The sequence below is a fragment of the Wyeomyia smithii genome, chromosome 3 (genome assembly GCF_029784165.1).
Source record: "Wyeomyia smithii strain HCP4-BCI-WySm-NY-G18 chromosome 3, ASM2978416v1, whole genome shotgun sequence".
Taxonomy (NCBI): domain Eukaryota; kingdom Metazoa; phylum Arthropoda; class Insecta; order Diptera; family Culicidae; genus Wyeomyia; species Wyeomyia smithii.
The window spans coordinates 80,995,322-81,020,769 of NC_073696.1; the positions used below are offsets into that span (position 1 = coordinate 80,995,322).

At 39.0% G+C, this 25,448-nt stretch overlaps 1 protein-coding gene across 5 annotated transcripts in view; it reads right to left on the reverse strand.

Moving 5' to 3' along the window:
* Positions 1–25,448, reverse strand: part of LOC129726867 (inositol-pentakisphosphate 2-kinase) — a 202,940-nt gene that overhangs the window by 98,854 nt on the left and 78,638 nt on the right. For 4 of the 5 annotated variants that reach the window (XM_055684040.1, XM_055684041.1, XM_055684037.1 and 1 more), the window contains exon 3: positions 18,781–18,815. The gene's annotated coding sequence lies outside the window, so the exon portion shown is untranslated. Of the gene's footprint in view, positions 1–18,712; positions 18,816–25,448 lie in introns of all 5 variants that reach the window. The other variant, XM_055684038.1, reaches the window with a different exon arrangement.

Consider the following 25,448-nt stretch of genomic DNA (forward strand, 5'->3'; position numbering starts at 1 on the left):
GTGGATAGATCACCCATCTTTCTACATTAAAAGATGCATTTCTGTATATCCTGAAACTTCTTCGAACATATCTTATGGCTATAATCAACATTTGAATCACTATTTAGGAAATTATACGCACAAACGGCAAAATAAAACACAGTGCAATAGAGATATTGAGTTTTAGTGGCATTTTAGACAAAATGCATAGTTTTTCATCACATGTAAAAACGCCAATATCTCAGCCCCCCGATAAGATATCAAGGATCTCTTTCATGAAAATTTTCGTCTTGTATCCTGCTTTGCAGTAAACATTTCAGTTTTTGATCACAAATTTTTTTTATATGTGTTTTGAAGGGTTTTATCTTGAAAATATGCAAAAAATTCACTTTTTTGTGTTGTTCAATGGGCTCTGTGAGTCAAATAATTGAATGCGATGCTGAACCAAACCATGCAAAATATTCAAAAACAACCGCACAAAAATAAAAAAAAATATATGGAAAAATTTAGGAATCGAACAGAATTGAAAAAAGTGCAAAATAGTGATTTTGTAGCTAGAAAAAGTCAGTTTTTCATAAATCACGTTTGGGCAACCTGAAAACGATTTTTTAAAAAGTCAAAATGTTCTACAAAAATGCTATAAATAACATTATCTTTCAATTTAGGGCTGAGCACCTTGACTTTTTCAACATCGATTTTTTTTTGGGACAGCCTATTAAGTACACAGTGCAATAAAAATTGACTTTTTTCTGCCTTGGTTTCTAGGAGAACTGTTCCATTATTCGTCTCAGCTCATATATTCATCTTATACAACATGAAAACACAATTGAAAACAGGAAAAAACGCATATTTTCTAACTGAACAAATCTAATAATCCATGGAATAGATTCTGCTGAGTTCACTTTAGATTTCTCATAAAGTAGAATCCTCAAAAACTCGCTTAAAAGCTCTTAATTTTATATTATATTCGGGCATCTGCACTCGAAAACTAATTTGTTACTATCACCTACCTCAGAAATCAGAATCCGCGCATTGCTCTATACGGCTACAACGGGACTCGTTTAGCAGCCAACCAAAGTTTTTTTCATCATTAGCGGACCACTTTTTATTTTATTCACTAAACAAAATCACGCACTACACTAAAAATACTTTAATCTTTAAAATGTTCACCTCAAATTCCCAAAAAAAAAACTTTAATTAGCAGAACTATATGAGATGAATTTTCACAAATTTAAAATATCAATTGTATGTATTTTCATCTGTTTTTATTGCGTTGAAGGTAATCAAAAATTGCCTAATCAGTTTCTATTAATACGAAAAAATCATACTGAGACTGTTGAAATATTTCGACATAATTTACCTAAATCGACAGCACTGCAGTGGTTACCTAGGTTACCAATTTTGCACGTAAACAACTACAGCGGATACCTAGGTAACCTACTACGATGGTTTGCGGCTACGTTCATTCATGAAAGTGTGATTCATTCATGATTAACAGTGTGACGAATATGGGGGCTCCGTGAGATGAATAATTGAGCAGTGATTTAAGATTTGAGATGAATATGGAAGCGTTGTGAAAAATGGTTCGTAGAATTCAGGATAAATCTACCGAAGTTTACTTAATTTCCAATGCTGGGCGATTCCATAAGAGCATGTGAGCGCATCTTGTTTATTGTTCAATGATTTCGTGACAATTTGGTATTTAATCCGTGCATTCTTCGTGAACATCGGCTTAATGAGATGAATAATGGAACAAATACCCTGTATAATTTTTTTGTGAATTTTGATGCAAAACCAAATTTTGCATCAAAACATATTTTAACTTAAGGGGCAACAATGGTGCCATTTTGAATTTTAGAGAAATCGGAAATTTTCGATGTTTTTTCGACGCCAGTTCATTTTAAAGCCAAATATCAAAATTCTAAGAGTTTGTCCACATATTAGCATCTTCTCACCCATCTTTTGAAAAAAAAAACAGATCTTAAATCGGACATAAACTGAGCTCGGAGCGGTGATTCTACGAAAACGGTTTTGGCATGGTTTTAGTATATTTCACAAAGCAAAATAATATCGATTATGTCTGGCATTAATGGTAATGCGCTAATATCTAAAAGTAGAAGTAAAATTATGTCTTATATAGAGTAAAAAAGTACACACAAAAGTTGTAATGTGCGTAACCCGATCATTTATGGGCGAAATTAGCGCATTTACTGATCAAGTTCGGAACCAGTACAACAAATGTGTGCTGGGCGTAACGTTTTTGATGCTCTAGCGTATTTTGAATGTATTTAGCACCTCCAATTCACCATACTACCTTCCTCGTGGTTCTATGGTTAGTGATGTCAGTCGGCTAGCTCTCACACACGGTTGTGATATCGGGTTCGATTCCCGATCAGGTCGAGAAACTTTTCGAGCTGGAAATTTTCTCGACTCAGCACTGGGGCACGGTGTATCGTTTTACTTTAACCTACAACATGCAAAATGTGCCGAAAACAATATCGATAACGAATTCTCTCAACTAATCTAGTTGATCGAGACTGCATTGACCCCCAGGCTAGCATGCTATATTGTTGTTTTAAATCACCATACTACAAAAGTTGCAACCGGTGTTGGTATCGTCATGATGATAAGTACTGGTATTGGTAATGTTCTTCAGAAGGCTGATATCGCTGAAGCAGTGCAACCAACAACAAACACTGACGATTTTGGTCATGAATGAATTGATGAAAATATTAACTGATTGTTTCCCTTTCATGAATCTGGTCATTTAAAAAAATCATCGAATCAATAACAAACAAAAAGACATTGGGTTTGTTCAAAACATTTTGAATTTAACTACGACTCTAGTTTTATTCATATGCATTCGGTTCCACGTTACTGGCACCAGCGTCAGTAAATCCTGTTGCAAAAAGGTTCGTTATTGGCTGTTTTGTTTGCTGACAGTGATTAGGGATGCACTGCCTTCGTTGCGCACCGGCTCGCAAAAGTAAGCAGCGATTTTTTGTGCGCCCCAAAACAGTCCGAAGTTTACCGAAACATCACGATTTTGTGTGTATGATACATATTCTGATTCTTATCTCTGTCCATGCGTTATGCATTTCACACATTTTTGTGCGGTTCAGAGCGATCATTGTGCGTTTTGAAAGAACACATTGTATGATTAAAGCTTGAACTTTTGCGTGTAAGTGTCTGATCCACTTAAAATGTCTGCAACATATCAATTTTTCCCCAATTTTCCTACAATACAAAAAAAAGGTTCTTCTCGACGTTAGATTAACTTATTTGAAATCTGTTTAATGTAATATCAAGAGTGTAAGCGATACTTAAAGATACAATAGCAATTTGTATTCACATGATCCTTCCCCTTTTGCGGGAAGGGGGTCACATCGAAAAAACATCGAAAATTTCCGATTTCTCAAAAATTCAAAATGGCGTCATTGTTACCTCTTAAATTGAAATATGTTCAAACTCGGGTAAATTTATTTTCATACCAAACTTCATAAAAAAATCCTACATAGAAGCCAAGGCAAAAAAATTGTTGCACTGTGGTATTTAGTTTAAAGTTTATTTTCTTATTTTTTCAACCTTTATTCAAAATAACTTGAAAACGGATGCATTTAGAAAGTAGTTATCATGAGCATTTTGATTTAAAATAGTTGTTCAAATCATTTAACATCATTGAAATACAATCATTGGTAAAAATGTTGAAATTAAAAGAATTTTTAAAGCCTCAAACTATCCATGAAAACTAAATTGTTGCATGCTAGTTTTTATTTGTGACCCAGCGGAAGGGATGTGTCGTTGTGCACTCGAGCGAACAAAACAACAACAACAAATCGTTTACAAAACCAAATCGTTTATATATTTAAGTCGGCTGTGCTGGGGAAGTGCTTGGATTGCATCATTGCGGGTACGCGATTGGTTGAACTGCAATCAAATTGGCTATGAATTTTTATCTCTTTACTATAAAGAAATGTTTCAATAATTGTTTTCATAAACTAGAGATATATGTTCTCTATCCAACGAGAAATCAATGACTGAAATCCATTCAGTGGTAGAAAAGTTGTAAGCATTTGAAATCTTTCATTCTGTCGTTTCACTCTATTTTGATATTTCGGAATTTTCACACCCGCAGAAAATACTCAATTTGCTGAGACAGATACGTGTGAAAAGTTTCGTTGACATTTTTGCGTATTTTTAGATCATTTGGCTGTAATTTTGCTCGAACAATTTGTTGATTATCGGCAGCCAAAGTAGTTACTATGTTTTTGATTGTCGTTCTTCTCTAACGACTCAATAGTCGAATTTCGTTCTATCATTTTTATCATGTGGAGCTGCGTAGCCGCAAGGTTACAGAGTCCGCTTTGTCAAGCGGATGGTCGTGGATTCGAATCTTAGTAGAACCAGGCCATCCGATGTCAAAAAGGACTTAAGCATGGGTTTATTCTCAGGCTCCCCACCACTTACCCTTCCTTTACGCTGAAATCTACAATACCTTTGCGTAACGTCCTCTTAACAAAAAATAAGTCCCTCTTATCAATAAAACTGGCCAGAAGGACGCACGACGAAACTTCTCCAGGGAATTATAATTGTTGATATTTGGCAATAGGAACGAGTATCGGTATAGTAGAACAGTAAGCGTGTAAGGAAGAGTATCACATTACACACAAGCACTGATGAACAATAAAATAAGCATGCCACTGCTCAATAGCGGTATTGCTATTAACAGAAGTTCGGGATACAGCAGACACTCGGGCATATCTCACAATAGATCTACGATTCTGGTCGCAGTGAGGAAGTCCATACAGGAAAAAAAAATCATGTTTTCCTACACTTAATCTTATTAATTTTATTAAATAAGTCACAAAAAACTCAATCGATTCTATTATCAACCTTTCCTTTTATATCATCGTCAATATTTGATTTCCTTTGTCAATGAGAAAGATAGGTAGACAGATTGTGAATCTGTACTTATTTCATCAACTTTTTTTAATATAAATTGATACAAGACTTGCTTCAATCCAGCTTCGTTCGAAGTATGTGTGGAACTCGGACGCCATAAGTCCCCTATTATACAATGCAATTTAGTACAAATATTATCATCTTTTTCGATGTGTAAGTTGTGCGTAGGCATGCATAGGAAACATGTCCTATGATAAGCCTGTATGGAGATAAAAGTAGTAGTAATGTGTAAGAATGTATTTAGAAAATACACAACGAACTATGAATTTTTTTCTGTTTCTTTTTTTTCGATGTTTCAACTTTTAGGTAACTAATAGGTTTTCAGAATTCGACAATTGTACAAACTTATTTTACCTTTACCTTCTTTTTTACTATTATTACTACTAAATTTGTTACAGTCTATACAAAAATAGCAGTTTGAAAACAATAATCATGAAATGCTCATTGTCGAACAAAAATGCTTCAAAATGCGTTTCTGTATTTCTGGCAGCCTCATCTACATTATGATTGCACCAAAAGACGCGTACTCCAAAACCCACAGTGCAAAAAAATAAAACGACTATGAAAGTTTAACAGCATCCAGCATATTTGTCAATTTAGTCAATTTAGTCAAGTTTAGTTTCGTATGGAAAAAGAAATGAAATAAAACATACCAACCGAACTAAAGCATTGCTGGAAAGTTTCGAATGATTCAGTGTTAAGGCCGAACTTTTATGACCACAATTATGTGCCTGTTTTTGTCGGATACACATATAGTTTTTATTGTTCATAGCTTTGTTCCGCCAGCATAAACAGCTTTATCTTGAAAAGCCGTTAACGTAGATACGCAGTATGTAGAAGGGGGTTCCCAGTTTTTCGTTGCCATTATAACATTCTCTTCAATGTCAGTTCTGAAACATATTGAGGGTTACGAACCTCATACACATATGGCACAAATTTATTATAAAATTATTTACGTGACAACTTAAAGTCGGTGCGGCTGATTCAAAAGTATAGTACTTCACATACACATGAAGTTGAATTATCATGATGAACTAAGTCGCATTCCTTAAGGTTGTCTCGATACTGTACACGCTAATAGAGATTACATTACTTATCGGTATAGGATAGACGCATACGGATAGACGCATATCAATGTTTTATTGAATGCCAGTTATTGATGACATTGAAATGCATTCTGGAAGAAACCACTTACGCTCACCACGTCAGAGCGATGTGAACGTAAAGAAGAACACAATCCTGTGGGAACATTCGAGCCGTCGCCATTGAATTGCCTGCATGTGTTTAATGTGAGAAAAAATTGTTTATGAGAACGAAAGTCAGTAGCATGGGAGAAAATCAATTTGTGTTACTTAGCTGATGCATCTGTTTACATGCGTTCTGGAATATATATACATATACATTAGACGGCTGGCTGGCTCTGGCTGAACCCCTAATCAATGGTAACAGATGAAAGGAACTGCACTGCACAACCCGCGGTCGCAAGGGTCGAGTGTTATCGCGCAACGGAAACCAGGACAATAGATTAAGCGAGACACCGCTGCATTACTACAACTCCGGTAGAAGTACCCGGATGAACGGAAAAACGAGTGGAATATTTCCACCCTCACTCAGATGAAACTAAAGCTAACACATAAACGCTATTTTAGGATGTGACCCTTTGTGCATTTACAGAGGGGTTCTCATACAGGCTTCCCATCGTCCTTGTACAGTAATCGAAAAACTATGGACAAAGATTAATCTACAATGTCAGTAATAGGTTTCCCTAGCTTTCGGTGAAGGATGAAGCGTAGAGGCAGTCGTAAACCGTAATAACGGTTCAATACATTCATTCGCTCTGTGTCCAACTACATTTAAATGCATTTCTAGCGTCACGCGGATTGTTTCAAATCATTCCCTTGTCCAGAGCGCGTTGTGCAATCCCGTAAGTGTATTTTACTTTTCTCGAAAAATTTCAACAGACTAGTTTGCTCGGAATCTACGATTGATTTTAATCTGCACTCTTTCACTCGAAACCTCGACTGAGTCACGGCACGGTTGGCTTATTGTGCCCGACCGCATAGGGCTTCTGGTCCAAGCAGAGATACACGGTAACCAGTTTAATCGAATAAATCAAAGCTAATTCCAATTGCTGCATGGAACACACCGTGAGAGTTACCACGAGTATCGCAAGATATGGTCCAACTCCGGCCAGCCAGCCCTCAGAGCAGTCGCGTTGCTCGTTGCACAAGTCGTGTTCATTTCCATTCCGAATTGGAAACTCATTTGCCAGTACACACGGCCAGCGATCGTTGTCGATTGCAGAACTGAAGGGGGGTCCTAATTTGTGAATATCCCATGGAATGACGAGTATTGATTCCAGCAGAAAGAAAATTAAAAATCTCGTTAATCGAGTTTTTTGAGTAAAGACCGTACTCGAAAAAAATGCAACAGACAAAACTGATCACCAAAAATTCTTTCTAAGCCGTATGTTTTTGGAACTCTCAGGGAATAAATAAATACTTACTAGCTATGTTTTTGTAAAGTTGCTTTATTCAACGGAACCTTGGACTCAACGCTAACCATCAAATCCTGGGTAACACCTGCGCCATCTTACTTAGAATTTTTCTATTGGGCGAATCTCTGGCGAGTTTGGCGGACGATGTCAGATATGGCCAAAACATAGTGAAAGCTTCTTCGAACCGGAAGAAGGACAACAGGCCGTTTATGGTGCCAGTCGTTATGTACAACTTGCCGTAACCACAGACCGCCTGCCACAACCAAGTACTTTTTGACAAATTTGTCGATTTCCTTCTTCCGAAACTTAACCGGAACATTCAGGCGGGTCTCGTGCTCACTTACGATACATTTCGGCTGCATCAACCACTTGCGATACAGCTTTGTGGCGCGAAATGTTGCCACCACATTTGGTTTATCGGTTCGGTTAGGTGGTTAGGGTCTTACCTTGATAACATGAAGTTTTATGCACTTCATTGTCTGCTGGACAAGTCGGACGGAAGCATTGACCTTCTTGGCCACTTGCTAAATCGAATGATTCGGATTGCGCTAGAAGTGATCCCTAACCTTTTTTCGGTTTCATGGGGTCGGTCGTCTTCCCTTTTCTTCCGCAGACAGCTCGTTACTGCTGGGTCGTCTGGGTCTTCTTGAACGATTTTACCACACGGGGAACGGTCGAATGGTCAGTATTTTCGTTATCCACCAGTTCGGTCTAGATTTTCCACAATCGCGCCAATATTTGTTATCGAAGCACTTCTTCCTTAAAAGCCTTCGAAGTTTTGCACATGTAATTATAACACTATAAACTAGTTTCACCCAAAATTTCCTTAATTTTAACTCGTACAAAAGAAAGTATTGCATTTTTTTCGGGTATAATTTTCAGTGAAAAAACTCTGTCCATTAAATCTACGCTATTTACAGAAATGTTGGATTTACACTACTCGCCATAAGTTTGAAATCCCTTCAACGAGTATTGCAACATCCAGTTTGAATATTGCAGCAAACCGAAAAAAATTACCATATCCTAAAATGAGTGAATTTATATAACTCTATATCGTAATTCCGAACGCCTAGAGAGTTTCGAGTATTTTGAATTTATTTTATCTCGTGAATCCGACCGTTTGGAAAGTTTCCGTTGTGGACAAAGTTGTGCAGGAAGCCAAAAGATTTATTTCAGCAATATCCACGAAGTTAAAGTATTTCTTAGTTGACATTACCACCACTGGTGGCTCTGACCTAAGACAACAACTTTCTAGGCAGTAAGAATCGCGAGACAAGTTGAGGTCAAAAAACGAATAATTGCTTGCAGACTAGCGCCACATAGCGGTGTAATACTGTATCACACAGTTCACCATCCAGAAGCTCTTGACTTTCTGAAAAACTTTGCTTTCTATGAGGTCGGTATCGTGAATCGTAATGTCGAGGATTGCGTGCACATTAGTGCCACATAGCGGTGTTACTAAACTTTTCACCATCCGAAAGCCCTTGACCTTCTGGCAGCACCCTTCTAGGAAGCCAGAATCGTGAGATGAATTAATGACAAAATACGGAGAATTGCGTGCTAGTGGGCGGTGGGATTTCGTATTAAGCTGGCCGTTGACCTTTTGAACAAGTTTACTGAAGATTGCAATTTTCTTAAAATATTTGCCTATTCCAGGTGTTGCCAAACTTTTTGGGGGGTGCTGTACTGCCGGTACCCGCGGAGATTATCAGCATCACTCTCACATGACGATTCTCAATTGAAAATGGTAATGAGTGCTGACGGAGACAGGAGGCTTCCATACAGTACTTCACGCATACATAGGAAAGAGGAAGGAAATATTGATCGGAACTCGCGTGACGTATTTATTTGATGCCATTGCCGTTCTAACTACGGCTTGCGGTATTAGAAAACTATCATCAAACATCGCGATGCGATGCTAATTTCAATTGAGACACTGAAGGAAAGGAAAGAGTCTCTCTCTCTCTCCGTCACTCTCTCCGTCAATTGAAATAGTCATCAGTTTAATTTGAAGGGATCTGAACAACAGACGGGAAAGAGAGAAAGAAGTGATTCGATGACAGTAGCCGAAAGGAATCAAGTGAAAATGACTGTTCGAATCGAAATGACGGCGCGAGACATTCAGTTTCATTGTTTTGTTTCGAAAATGTAGAGCCCTGGTCACAGCTAAGTTGTGCAAAGCGTTCTCCTGTTGCGTAAATTTTGGCAGGCCTGCTAACTCGTACGGGCGTGCACAGTCTTCGTAGCAGCGCATGGTTAACACCCTGTGTATTGAAGAGTTAAACAGAAGTGTTAAAGGCATGCTACATTCGAGTTCCAATAAATTAAGCTGAATCAAATAATCTTATCATTTTCAGGATCTGTACAATTTACGCATGTACTTTTACATCAACGTTTATAACTGAGTGATTCCATAGGAAATGTCTCAATTTGAATTAATTTTTTTATTAATCATTTATAGTTTATAGTCATTTTCAACTGAGTGATCCCATAGGAAATGTCTCAATTTGAATTAATTTTGTATTAGTCATTTTTGATTTGGCTGATACTTTGCATAGATGTTCCTATGGACTACAGATGTTATTTTGTACTATTGATACTTTAAAAGTATGATTCATTTGTGGAAAAAGACTATAATAATTACTAAAATTTTTGTCTTCCCGAAAAAAATATACATAGTGAAAAGAACTTTTTTTTTTCAACAAAGTGTATGTATCCGAAAAAAAATAAAAATATTCAAAACCCAAATCAGTCAAGAAAATATTCAAAACCCAAATCAGTCTAGATTTTCAAAACAAGAAAAAAATTAAAGTTCATTTGTTCTTCCAGAAAAAATAACGGACAAAAAATTTCAGAAGAGTTCGAAAATATAGTTGTAAATAAAAATTCCAATATTTCACTTTTTAAAAATTTAAATTTTCTACAAAAATTACAAACTGTAGGCTGAACTTACTGTAGGCTAATTTTTTCAATTTTTTTCCTGAGTTCGTTTTAATAAAATTGTTATCTACAACTTTGCTAAAGACACTAAACCGTTTTGACTATAAAAATATTATTAGAATTATATAATTTTTTTCTCTGGAAGGACATAATTACTATCTACAACTTTGCTGAAGACGTTGTATCAATCAAACAAACTGTTCTTATTTCTTCATGATCAGACTACCATCTATGTTAAGGCAATCTTTTTTGGTTTTTATAAAAATAAAATAAAATGAGCTTTTCAAGATAGGGGTTCGATACCCCTGATTTAAAATTAATCAGGGTATTGAACGTTTTCTGCAAAGAAGCAATTCCATGGAAAATTTAAAAAATACGACGTTTGGTTGTAATTTCGGTTGAGCAGTCTAGAATAATTAGTGTTCATATGAGTGTGTGGTACAATTTAAAAATTGTACAACTACACTAATATTGTAGAATGTACCCCGAATCGCCCCAATTAATGTTGACAATAAGCTCTAAAAAGCATCCCGACAAGAAATGAACAAGAATTATGTAAGTCACAGTCAGTCGAACTCTCATAAACAATCATGATAAAAAAATAGCATGCCATTTCCTATATCGCTGAAACTTTGTACAGTTTTTCGCTTTCGAAGAGGTTTCAGAGGTACTGGCAGCGCTGGAGTCAAGAATACATCACTGGCCTACAGCAAACAAACAAAAATCTTCAACCCAATACCATTTAATTGACAGCATCGTGATTCTTCGGGTCCAGTTAACAGAATTTGTCCATTGCCTCATGATGATGCGGTAGACACATCTTTAGATATGAATATTAAGTAGATTCAAGCAATTATTAAGAAATTTTGTTGAAACTTAGTTTCAAGGCGGGCGGAATGTTTAGCCTTAGACATTTAACTGTTATAAACTAAGCACACACAGAAGACACTTACTGAATTCAACCTATTATTATAATGAACACTGAGCACAAAAGTACGAAGACAGATCACAGGCACGATATCAGTATCTAAGAGGATCAATATCAAGCCGATTGCCTAACAAGGAAGGTTAAAATACAGTCGCGCGTGCGCTATTTGTAAAATTTCAATAAACGACTAGTTTTTCGTATCTCAGATAATAAAATTGTTTGATTGAAAATAACACAACGTAGGATTTATATATTCGTATAAGTAAAGGTCACTCTGGCTCAATCGACGAACCACCATTCCCCAACATTGCATTCTATTTCATCAGTTCTGCATGTAGACTCACTACAGTTTCAAAAGAGGCTATCCAAAAATATAACTGAATAAAATATTTTATATCAGAAAAACGCCTTGTTTGATTGATATGGTGCCTGTAGCGAAGTTGTAGGTAATAAAATTGCGGTTCTAGGAAAAATTTATACACTGTACATTGTTTTCTCATCCATATTTTGAGAATTGTCACAAAATATTATGTAACTCAAATAAGTACTTTTTTTAAATCTCACTTTTTTACACATTTAAAAAAACAAAAAACAGACAAAAATTATGTACCCTAAGAAAAAAAATTGTTTTTAAGAAAAGGTTAAAAAAATCATCATAAATTGAATACAGGTGGGACTCGATTATCCGGAGCATAAAAAGAGAACAACTGTGCGAAGTTGCAGCGAAATCGGAAATAATCGATCAGGATCAATTTGCGGAGTAGCGTGGACTGTCTCAGTGGTTTTGTTCGGTAGGTTTTCTTCTGTAGGTCTTATGAAAAAACCACTGCCGAAAACGTTCAATACCATAATTAAATTTAAATTTCGTTTTTTAGTATTTTAACAGAAAAAAATTTTTTTTCACTTCGCATGTTTTTTCGGATAGACAGAATTATTTTCTACAACTCTGCCGAAGGAGTCACAGATTATATAAACCGTTGTGGCTTTACAAATATTTGTGATTTTCAATACTTTCTCACATAAACCCTTCATGAACTAATTAAATTTTTTTTGTCATATGACTTACATTTTAGGTTATAAAGTAGGCAATGTATGTGATTTTTCGTGGATGCGAATCATAAGCACGGGCTGAGGATGTGATTTAAACTTAGAAACAATTTCCCTCATCCAGACGGGACACGAATCCGCAATTTCCGATGTCTAATTACATAAACCCTTTAACAAATTAGTCGTGGTTTTAAAAATTCCAATAGGATAATATAACATATTTAACCCGTAGAAACATTTGTGCAAAGTTTCAGCCAGATCAAAAATGATCGATTAAAATGGTTGCAGGCTTTTTTTGTTGAATTGCACAACTGTAATAGAAGGCCATTAACAATAAACGGGAGAATATGACCTGTAAGTTGAACAAAACAACAATTTGAAGTAGAATCATGTTCCGCACATAGTGCAATTTATTTTGCTGTTTCTGTCTGACAGTCCCCAGACACGACCCAATCTTAGAGTCAGGCTTTTGAGTTATGTTATAATCGGAGTTCAAGTATTGTACACTAAGGTCTTTTTATACGCGATGCGTGCCAAATTTGTATGGGCCCGTGAAAATAAAACTTTTTTGAGTTCCAAATATAACGAAGAAAACCGTTCTAAAATTTTTAGAACTTCGTTAGAATATGAAAGTGGTCGATCTAGAGACCCGAAATGCAAAATTTAAAATTTAGAGTATTTAAACCAAAAATTGTGATTTTTTTTTTTTTTGAAAACTGATATATGATCACTCGTGGCCTAAAACGGAAAACATGATTAAAATGAGGTCGATATCTTGTACCGTTTTCGAGTAATGGAGGAAAGACTTTACTGTATATAAAATATGAATAACTAGACAGAATATTCTCAGGAAGTGTTTATGGATGTTAAAATTCATTATATTCAGATCTTAACCTAAGTGCAAACAACTTACTCACTATACACGAGACACCCTCTGATGTAATGGAACTATTCACTGATCAGGCGGACAACCCAGATCAAGCGCAGGCTGAGTGCGAGTACAGCTAAGTGAAAAAAAATCCACCCAAAGGTGAAACCATACTCACTCACATTGCCTCTTACAGCATTTATTACAACATATGGCAGATCAAACTGGCATTTGGTTCTGCTTGATATCTGACGTGTACACTGTTGTGCATATCGCGTTAGCTTAAAAATGTTCGATGATCATCAGGACTGCGATACTTTTAGAATGTATCGATTCACTTTAACTGTTACTATAAAAGTTTATTTCACGCGAAAAACTAAATTGATTGATACAGTATTGCCACAGTAAATTTTAAAAAGCACACGAATCTTTCCTCCATTGAGAAAGATTAAAACAAAACATAAAACCAGATCAACCACCAGCGCCGTTCGATCTGAAGTGCAGTTTTTGGTGCCATTCACTTTGCAATATATATACTACTCGAAAACTATCCAGTAATTGTACGTGACGGCGACGATGACGACGACTGCGGTGAAGAAATCCGATCCGTTCGCTCTCTCCCGCGCTCTTGTTGACGCCATGGCGGACCGTTTCATGCAACCGTTTAAGAAATTTCTCCCGTTCAGCTACTGGATGCCGGATTCAGTTAGCAGTAATTCGGGTTATTCGCGTTGAAAGAGATTTTGAAGGCTGTTCGCACCTACGTGAACACTCATATGTAATTGTCAAAATGTGCGTGATGACAAAAGCAAAAGTATTTCCTTCCTTCTTTTTCGCATGCAAAAACCAAACAAATATCAGCAACACCGTCAACGCGAATAAGAACTACATCATGATGACTTTCCAGTAAGTAGATTATTTGAATCACTCTTCTTCAAAATTGAGAGCAGCTGGGTAGATTGATGTTCTTTTTGAAGAAATCTACCGCGTTGTCTCGACACGACTATTGTGTCTGCTTGCCAAATCAGGTCAAATTTTACGAAAGAAAACGTTCTTTCGGACACTCCTGCTTGTAAACTTTGGAATTTGGAATAATCTCGTCTGTCACGAAAACCTGTTTCACGAAAAGTTGCAAATACCTTGCCAAATCATCGGCTTTCATCCCTATCGATAGCGATAACAGTGCATCGTTAGTTTTCATAAAGTACATCATCTTACCTCTAACATATGTTTCTAAAAATTTCTCTAATGTTGGTAACATATCATCAAGGCGAACCTCTTAGGTTTTATCCATTCCAGAGATTGATTTTGGGAATGTTAATTAGATGAAGTATAAACGGTTTAACGATTACAGCGAATCTAGGATCATAATTCAGACATCAAAGCGTATATCTAGCTGTTTAGTTGCAGTCGTTCTGAATATATTAAAAACGACTTCCAGTATCAAGAAAAGACCAACCGCATATTACGCAAGTAGTAAACGCTTCGAATAGGAAACCTCAGTCATATTTTCCATCTCTTATTATTAGCCCCAATCAAGTATATACAGTAACGACGTTCATTGCACTGCAGCCAATCGGGTCAGTCTAGTCGTTTGAACCACCCACGCAACGATCGTAGATCTTCGATAAAAACATGGCTTCAGCGCCGTGTATAATAAACCAGCACTTTTGTACCGCCAATTATTGTACAGCCCACCTTTGCAGCACACACGGCCACACGCAACCATGAAGCAAACAATACTCTGCTTTCACAAGTGCGAGCATCATTGCCAATATAGAAAACTCTAAAATGTACACGTATCGGATACATTATCTCGTGGTAAATTTGCAATATTTGGAGCTGGGATAACTCACTGTCGATGCGAAAAGCCCGAAGCAAAGTCTACCACCGCATCGCATCGAGCTCCCTGGTTTCAAATGACAGTTTTCGATTGTGCAGTCGAGATTTATCATTTCGATTTATAGAGCTCGAAAAAATAACACTGCGACCGACAGTTTGGTGTATAACGCTTTCCGACAGACGCAGCCATGGCGATTAATGTCATGTTATCAATCAAAACAATGATATACAACATCTGTGGTCTGAATTCGCGACAGAAAGCCTTCAAGCTAAAACGCAACCTCAACACGGGCATCGGTGGTAATATTTACAGCCGTCGATGGTCACATCTTTCATCGATTTCTTAAACCGCGAACGTGAAGCTCAAACAGGTCACAGATTGTAGCTCCAGCGCACCTGGATCATCGTTCATCGGCGATTGTGATGGATAGACGAGCCCCCGGGCATGAGGGACGGCACCTATACCGAAGCTGTCGGCTGTTTGCTGTCGTGAATCTCGTCGACCTAAACCGAAGAAAGCAGGTCCCAATATATAACATTTGGGACGCTGGATGCAAACCATAAGATATTAATGCACAAACTTTCGATTCCGCTGGCACTGCCTCTATAACAGAGTACCACAGTCACCATTGCTGTGAGTGATGACGCTGGTGATAGCACTGTGGGTCCCAATATTGTCGGCCTGTCGGTCGTGTCCTGGTTTAAAAAAACACACTTTCGATATGGCTTTATTCGCCAACGTCGTTCGCTAGCCCCTCGATGTGTTCCCTAAGCGCGGTACGCTGATGGAAAGTATGGTTTGCGAGAAGCATAAATGTCAGCCTTTGTGGTACAAAAACGGTTTCGTTTAAGGAAACAATGTAACACATCAGGAAGGTAATTCGTCATATCGCCACCACTCGTGACTGACAGCGGAGGCTTTCGCTTGTGGTACGAGAAACTTCACAAAGGGGCTGAGGTTTGTGGACCTGGACACAATAATCCGATGACGGATATCGTTACAGCGCGGAGGCGAAATAAGCACAAGGCAATGTTACTATTGTCATAGACTGTTGACTAGATCAACTGATTGCAAATAAGCCATGTTCTAGTTTTTCCAATGGTTGAATCTTATCAGGTCAAAGCATACAGGGGTGCAAAATGTAAATCTAAAAATTAATACTGTTTGAGTAAAAATATAATCACCAACATGAAACTTTCTTTTATTTCCCTGCATTTGAAGTCTGTTGTACCAACCTTACGTTTGGTTTCAAAATATGGAAATACAAAAAAAAACAGAACGAGAAGGCATGCTCTAAAGATTTTGGATGTTAGAAAATAAAACCGCAGTTTGTAGAGTACAATGTACAATAAGACAAATTGACAAAATTTCGGGAAAACTTTAATTTATCGATTCCAAAACTTCTTAGATTAGTTTGGAATTTCGCCGCATAGATGGCGCAGCAATGCTAACTGATAATTATTTGAAATCGCCATAAAAGTAAAATAAGTAAGTGACAGAGCAAACACCTGACGAAGTGATCAACTACCACAAATAAAATTATTTTTTGTTTTCAATATCTGCGATCGCAGTTTATCACATCTTATATGGTGTGAAAATTCTATAATGACATATCACAGTCACCTTTGCCGTACAGTTTCACAATTCGCAGATGCCCAAAGTATACATACCCACACGAAGCACAGTATCACAATACAGAAAACAATAGAACTGTTGAAATTGCTGATAGAGATCGATAGAGATGTTGTTATATTCACCCCAAGATCGACTGATCTTCTCCACGAGACTTTCTAATAGCAGACAGAGAGAAACAGTGCCAGGGCAAATGTGGCAAATCAACACTCGACAATTTAGTTCTTATCGCACTCTTTATGTGAATAGTTAAACTCTCTTTCAATGTTATACCATCCAGCCACAAGCCAGCAATGCTGGCACTATTACAAAAAGCCGCCATAAACAAACGCACTAAACACATTTGGTCTCCCATGTTTAGCAACCGACCATATGCTGACGATTTGGTTTCGAGGTTAATGATAGTTGGCTGACAACAAAGTTTCTACATAGTCTCTCTCCGTAGGTCCCGCATACACGGTGACCAAAAAGTTGGTTAACTTAGGACAAGGAAAAAACGTTAACAGCCTGAAAATGGACGCGGAAGAGCAGAGCCATAAATTCTGAATTTCTCAAAACAGTATGGCGGCGGCATCGTTTTTTTTTTATTCTCGCTTATTTTCCGTCGGTCTATTTCCGCCACTGTTGTTGTGCCAATCACCGACGCCCGGAGAGGCGACTCCACCCAGGACCCTAACTCACGACCCGTTGATTAACGGACCGGCGCCAACGGCTTTACTTCCTCATGCGATGGAAGGCGTGATCCCAGAGATTTTTCGCCTCAGAAAATCTCCCGGTGTCGGCTAGGATTGAATCTAGACCAGCTGAGTTGGTTGTGAGTGGATCACGCCACCTCACAACCATCGACACCTATGTCGGCGGTGGGATTCGAGCCCAGGCGTCGAGCGTGGTTGGCGGAGACGTTACCAACCATGCTAGGCCCCCGCCCTAGGCGGCATCGTTTTCATTAAACTTTTTTTTTTCAGCGAAATGCGCCACCACTCCTAAGCGTCGATAGGTTTTTTAATGATGTAACGGTTGTTCGAGCGGATATACACTGGTAAACTGACTGAACAGCAGAAACAGCAAAAATGGTTCCATCTTTATCACCTGGATGGACGACGGAATCAACCTTTCCTAGTTCATCAACACGTTCATCAGCTTGTTTCGAAAGCGGACCACTCGCTTTTGTACGACATCTGCTGCGTAATTGGTAGTTTTCACATTTTTGCTGGTTTATTATTTTATGGTCCTTGCGTAGCGGAGGTCCCTTGGCCGGCTCGCCAGGTGGTGTGCATAAAATTTTGGATCCTGTTTTGCTGACCTGGTCCTGCACTCATGACAAGTTTCACTGCAGCGAAAAATTCCTTTGAGTTTGAGTTCCTGTTGGAATGCAAAGTGCACATTGTCCGGGTGCAGAACGGCAAGCAAGATTCTGCGATCGCACCATAAAATGCTATCAGCTGTCAGAAAGCCGAAAAAAGTGGAACCCGATCGGAAGAGCATAACTGAAAAATTACAATTTTTTTTCAACACGAGATACAATAACAAATCCTGAAATGATGTTCTAAAACAACTCGAACAAATTTTTCGTCGCTACCAAAGCATGTTGTTTCTAACAATCCTGTTCTATATCCTATCTTATTTTGTTAGACAGCTGATACCTTAGTAACAATGTTTGATATGGGTTTGATACTAGTAGAATCATTTTTGCTATAATTTCGGTTGTTTTAACACCAAACGGGATCAAATTGAAAACATCACCTAAAAGGTATTTCTCATAACAATCTAACAGCTGCTGTAACATTTGTGTTTTGTCTTTCTGATCGTGATGCCACAGACAAGAACTGTCCAATTAGTGTTGCATAATAAACCTATATAAACTATATATCAAGTAGCGGAATAAAGATGACTTTGTTTCGTAACATAAGCAATAACTTTTTCGCAATTTCATCGTTCAAACGAATGGTTCAAACTTTTGGTTTTATTGAAATCGTTAGTGCCACTTAATGTTTACAGTAACAATTCGGTACTTACTATTTGTATTCAATGGAATAGGAGCTTTTTAATTGCTGATGAAGACAGATGACTACCAGGTAACTTACCGAAGATAAAATATCATATTTTCAAGACCGTGCATCTGTGAAAGGAGAACAAGAACGAAAGAAATTGATTATTCAAATGAACGCTACAACTACTATGTAACTACATACAATTGTTTCTGGAAACACCCAATCAAGTTTAAGATACCAAATGAACAATAAAATAATTTACATCTGGATTGGAACGAGCTTTGAGTCATTTTAAAATATTCCATATAAAGCTTTCGGTTGCTCAGAAAACGTCCCAGAAGGTTGATTTTCGGGCAAAATTTTTTGTCGAGATAACACCAGATCTCCACGTTGTAAGACATTTGGCATCGAAAAAAAATTTCGATTTTACTATTTTCCTGTACTCCTCCCCCCTTGGTAGTTTTTCGAAGGTCGAAAAATCACAACTTTGAGCGCTTTAAGGCACCCCTAAATTATGTCCGATTGAGTTGAAATTTTGCACAGATCATTTTTTCGGGCCAATAAACAAAATGTACATGGTCGGTTTTTAAAATTCGATGATGGAATTTTTTTGACACAAATACTGCCACCTTAATGTTTTTACAAAAGGTGCATCATAGCTGAAATACATTCCTTTATCCAGTTTTCTAAGTTCGCCCAAGTTTGATGTGATTTTGCGCAATCCAACTGTTGCATGTAAAGACGTAAGACAACAAATTACCTTAAACCAAGCTTAGAATCATCTGAGAACCCCTTCCTAACTAAACAACTCAGAAATGTCCAAAACGCTTTCTAATATCAAAAAAATGGGAAAAGAACATTTCAAGGAAAACTTTGAATTTTCATTCCAAAGCCATAAAAGTTTCAAAGACAAAACGATGTTAGATTAGGCTTTTGCTTCAATATCCAAAACAGGCAAAATAAACAAAAAGGAGCACAATTATGCTTTTAATTGAAGCTTTGATTGCTCAGGAAAGGGCAAAGATAATGATTGAATCAAACAAAAAAGAGCTCAGAACCGCACGAGAACACTTTTTCAGATTAGAATAGGAAATAATCCCGAGTTGATTTAGAAAAAGCTCTGAGCACGACTTCTAGGAACAGCAAAGGCTATACAAAAACTCTCTGGTCAGTGTCAACATAAATTTATAACAAACGACAAACAAACGACAGCACACGAACTCTTTCCAAGAGGAATGAAAAAACTAAAATATGAATTCTAGAAAAAGATATGGTCGAAAATCAATTATATACGAAAAAGCCTCACCATTTACTTAATTGATTAGCTGAAATATTTTCCCTTTCCTTTAGATTTTTTGGATCGAAAATTTAGGTAGCCAGTTTCATTTTTTCAACGCAGGACTGTCTTATTTCATTAAGGTCGCATACTGTGTAAAGGGTAACGAAAATGTGACCTCTTAAAATGCATATTATGATTGCCACTGAACTTTAAACGCCATGTAAAATAAATGGAAAGTTGAATCGAAAATCAACCATTTTTAGTTTAGTTTCGCAGTATTCAACTAATCACCAGCTCGCTTTTATAGCTGGAAAACAAATCATGTTTTTTTGTCAAGTCCAGTTATACAGAATAAAGGGAAGAATATAATTTCAAGCTTTTTTTCTAGTGATTGCGAATTGCCAGACCTTTTCCCTTGATTCATTCCATCGAGTTTTGTGCAACCTTCTCAGTCACTTTATTCGCCGCAAATCGTCAGTTAGCCTTGAACTGCATCTCGTTGACAACTGTCTTTCGTGTTTTCTTGAGGTTCCGCTTGACGATAACCCAGTATTTTTCTACGGGGCGAAGCTCTAGTGTGTTGGGAGGGTTTATGTCCTTCGGCACCAACTGGACGTTGTTAGCGGCATACCACTCCATGTCCTTTTTCCGTAACGACAAGATGCCGAATCCAGCCAAAACAGAACGGAACAACTGTGTTGCTTGAGGGAAGGCAACAGACGTTTTATCAAGCACTCTTGCACATAAACTTCCTGGTTGACAGAACCTTTCGCGATGAAAATGTTGCTCTTCAAACCATAAGAACAGATGGTCTGCCATGCGAGATATTTCTTTTCAAACTTCGACTGTTTGAAGTGTGCCTTAACGTAAGTTCAATCATCCTGTACCACACAATCAAATTTCGTCAGCATCTTCACGTACAGCTTCGCGATCGTTGTCTGGCCGACTTGTTTCGCTTATAGTCACGATTTGGAGTCACTACCTTTTTTGTAAGTCAAGAATTTGGCTCGTTTTTTAGCTCGATTCACAGTTGGAGACTACACTCCGAGCTTGCTTGTGACACCTTGGACGGAAAGGTTGGAATTTCGCTTGAAACTGCTGGCCATTTTTCGTCGTTTTTTAAGGCCTTCGGGTTTTGATTTTCCCCCGATTCTGTCTTCCTGTCAGCCGACGAACGTTCTTTAAACACTTTTATGATGACGGTTGATTTGGCCACATTCAACAATTTTGCCAACTTAGTATTTACAGAAGCAGCAGCTAGCCATTCACAAGCTCTCGATTCCGAGTTGTGCTCTCGTCGTGTTCGGTCGCAATTTCATTTCGATCTCGATAGTGCCGACCAGTAATTCGCCCACAAGGTCACCGTGCATTGTGCTCTGCTGCTCGTTGCCGTCTTCGCTGTTGAAGACAGCAAAAAGAAGAAGAAGTCAACAATAGCCCGTGCGTTGTGTCGCTGCCAGAAGAAATTCGGTAGCCGGCGCACGGCCGTTTAGCTGCATTGGTCGATCGGACAACCAAGGAAGAAAGCAGCAAGCAGAGATTGGCATCGCCCGTGCGCTGATTGTGAAGGAGAGCGGCTGCATAAGCTAAGTAGTTTTTTTTTTGGTTTTTTTTCTACAATATTATTTACTGATTGGCATTTCGCGTGTGTGCCTCACGCGTCCAACATGGACGACGATGGTGGCATGACCGAAAGCGGGGATGAACACCCGCTCGTTCCACCGCCTAGCCCTCCCGGATACAAAGTTCCAAGGGTTAAAAATGGAGCCCCGCAGGAAGCTACCCATCGGCTTAAGCAGTATCCAGAGGGCAAAGCTGGTATTGGGGCTGTATTTTTCCGGCCGAAAGTGAAAGCATTGAACACAATGCAAATCTGTAAAGATCTGGCACGGTTTACAGCCGTGACTGAAATTACTAAAGTACGCCCGAATAAGCTGCGTGTTTTGGTGTCCGACCTCAAGCAAGCAAACGAGATTGCTGCTTATGAGCTCTTCACGCGGGAGTACCACGTGTTCATTCCAGCTCGCGTAGTTGAGATTGACGGTGTGGTCAGCGAATCGAGTCTGACTGTCGAGGACCTGTTGAAGGCTGGAAAAGGCCTTTTCAAGGATTCTAGCCTTGAACCTGCCAAGATACTTGAATGTAAGCAATTACATTCAGTATCGCTCGACAAGGGTGTAAAAACTTACACCCCTTCAGACTCTTTTCGCGTGACTTTCGCCGGGTCTGCTCTGCCGAGCTATGTGCTCGTGGACAAAGTGCCTCTACCCGTGCGCTTGTTTGTACCGCGGGTAATGAATTGCCTCAAGTGCAAACAGTTGGGCCATACAGCCTCCCACTGTGGCAATAAAGCACGTTGTGGCAAGTGCGGAGAGCAACATGCGGATGACGCCTGTAATAAGGGTGCTGAAAAGTGCCTCAATTGTGGGCAGACTCCGCATGAGCTGTCTGCATGTCCCGCGTACAAACAGCGCCAAGAGAAGATCAAGCGGTCTCTGAAAGAGGGCTCTAAGCGCACTTTCGCAGAAATGCTCAAAGAGGCCGCTGCCACCAAACTGGTTTCCCCGAATCTCTTCGAGGTCTTGCCATCCGATGAGTCTGATTCTAACGATTCAGTTGGGGAATCTTCTTTTGTTGAACCCGGGAAATCTAGGAAGAGGAAAAACCTTTCTTCTCCTAGGCTTCCTAGGAAAGGACAGAGAAGGTCTCCATCTGAAGTGACTGATACTAAGAAACAAAAAAGTGCTGTAGAAAATCCGAAGCAAACTCCTCCGGGATTGGCAAAACTGAATTCAAGTAAGGAGTTTCCGGCACTTCCAGGAACATCAAAAAACCCAACTGTTCCTTCTTTTTCGTCCAAGATTCAGCCAGAACCTGGACTGCTGAAGTTTTCAAATATTAAGGACTGGATTTTTGAAAATTTCAACATAACTGATTCTCTTAAAAGTCTTCTGCTGGCATTTCTACCAACAGTTAAAACGTTTTTGAAGCAGTTGACTGCTAAATGGCCCCACCTTGCAGCGATCGTATCCTTCGATGGCTAATTCATCGGCTGAGATGAAGGATTCCATCTCTATTTTACAGTGGAATTGTAGAAGTATCATCCCCAAAATTGATTCATTTAAAGTTTTGATTAATAAGCATAAATGCGATGCATTTTCCCTCTGTGAAACTTGGCTCACTTCAGATGTAGATCTTAACTTCCATGATTTTAATATAATTCGCCTTGACCGAGACACCCCTTACGGAGGAGTACTTCTAGGGATTAAGAAGTGCTATTCTTTCTATCGTATTAACCTCCCCTCGGTCCCAGGCGTCGAAGCTGTCGCATGTCAAATGACAATACAAGGTTGAGAGCTTTGTATTGCCTCAATATATATTCCTCCCTACAACGGCTGCTCTTTGATTTGATAGAACTTCTTCCCTCACCACGTTTGATTTTGGGAGATTTCAACTCTCACGGCGTGGCTTGGGGTTCCCCTTCTAATGATAACCGCTCCTCTTTGATATATAACCTCTGCGACGACTTCGATATGACAATATTAAACAACGGGGACATGACACGCGTTTCGAAACCTCCAGCGCGCCCCAGTGCTTTAGATTTATCTTTATGTTCAACATCGCTACGGTTGGATTGCATATGGAAGGTAGTCCTTGATCCCGACGGTAGCGATCATTTGCCTATCCAAATTTCAATTGATAATGGTTTAACTCGCCCGGATGATCTCACACGGAATATCGATTGGAAGTTATACGAGGAAATGATTTCAGAAGCTGTCGAGTCGATTCAACATCACCCACCACTTGAAGAATACAACCTCCTCGCGGGCTTGATTCTCGACGCCGCGTTGCAAGCCCAAACGAAGAAATATCCCGGCGTGACTATCAAAGAACGGCCTCCCACTCCGTGGTGGGACCAAGAGTGCTCCGATGTCTACACGGAAAAATCCGACGCGTTTAAGGCCTTCTTTCGGGTGAAACGTAAACCCGCCTACTTTAAGCGGTATTTGGAGCTTGAAACCAAGTTTAAAAACTTGGTCCGAGCAAAGAAACGCGGATATTGGCGTCGGTTCGTAAACTAAACGTCGAAGGAGACATCGATGAGCACTCTTTGGAACACAGCCCGAAGAATGCGAAATCGTATAACGGTCAACGAAAGCGAGGAGTCTTCAAGTCGGTGGATATTTGACTTTGCCAGGAAAGTATGTCCGGACTATGTTCCTGTGCAAAACATTGTTCGCGATACGTCTCCGGGCCACGACGCGATAGAATCACCATTTACGATGGCAGAATTTTCAGTTGCTCTCCTGTCCTGTAACAATAACGCGCCTGGGTTAGATAGAATCAAAATCAACTTGTTGAAGAATCTACCCGGCACTGCCAAGAGGCGCTTGTTGAACTTGTTCAATAAGTTCCTGGAGCAAAATATTGTACCGCAGGATTGGAGGCAAGTGAAGGTGATCGCCATCCAAAAACCGGGAAAACCAGCTTCTGATCACAACTCTTATAGGCCGATTGCAATGCTATCCTGTATCCGGAAATTGATGGAGAAAATGATACTCCGTCGTTTAGACCATTGGGTCGGATCAAATAGTCTACTATCAGATACTCAATTTGGCTTCCGCCGTGCCAAAGGAACGAATGACTGTCTTGCGTTGCTTTCTACAGATATTCAGCTAGCCTATGCTCGCAAAGAACAAATGGCATCTGTGTTCTTGGACATTAAGGGGGCTTTTGATTCCGTTTCTATTGACATTCTTTCGGGCAAACTTCACCGACAAGGATTATCACCAATTTTAAACAATTTTTTGCATAATTTGCTGTCCGAAAAGCATATGCATTTTACGCAAGACGATTTGGCAACTTTTCGTATTAGCTACATGGGTCTTCCCCAGGGCTCATGCTTAAGCCCCCTTCTTTACAATTTTTATGTGAATGACATTGACGCATGTCTGGAAAATTTATGCACGATAAGACAACTTGCAGACGACAGCGTGGTTTCTGTTACAGGAGCCAAAGCTGCCGATTTGCAAGGACCATTGCAAGATACCTTGGACAATTTGTCTGCTTAGGCTTTACAGCTAGGTATCGAATTCTCTTCGGAGAAGACTGACATAGTAGTTTTTTCTAGGAAGCGCGAGCCTTCTCAGCTCCACTTACAGTTAATGGGTGAAACGATTTCTCGGGTTTTGGTATCTAAATATCTTGGTGTCTAGTTCGATTCAAAAGGCACCTGGGGATGTCACGTTCGGTATTTGATGAAAAAATGTCAACAGAGAGTAAATTTTCTCCGACCAGGACCTTATAAGGCTTTACCAAACAACGGTATTGTCGGTGCTTGAGTACGGGTGTTTCTGCTTCCGCTCCGCTGCAAACACCCATTTAATCAAGCTGGAACGATTGCAGTATCGTTGTTTGCGTATTGCCTTAGGTTGCATGCATTCGACCCATACGATGAGTTTGGAAGTTTTGGCGGGCGTTC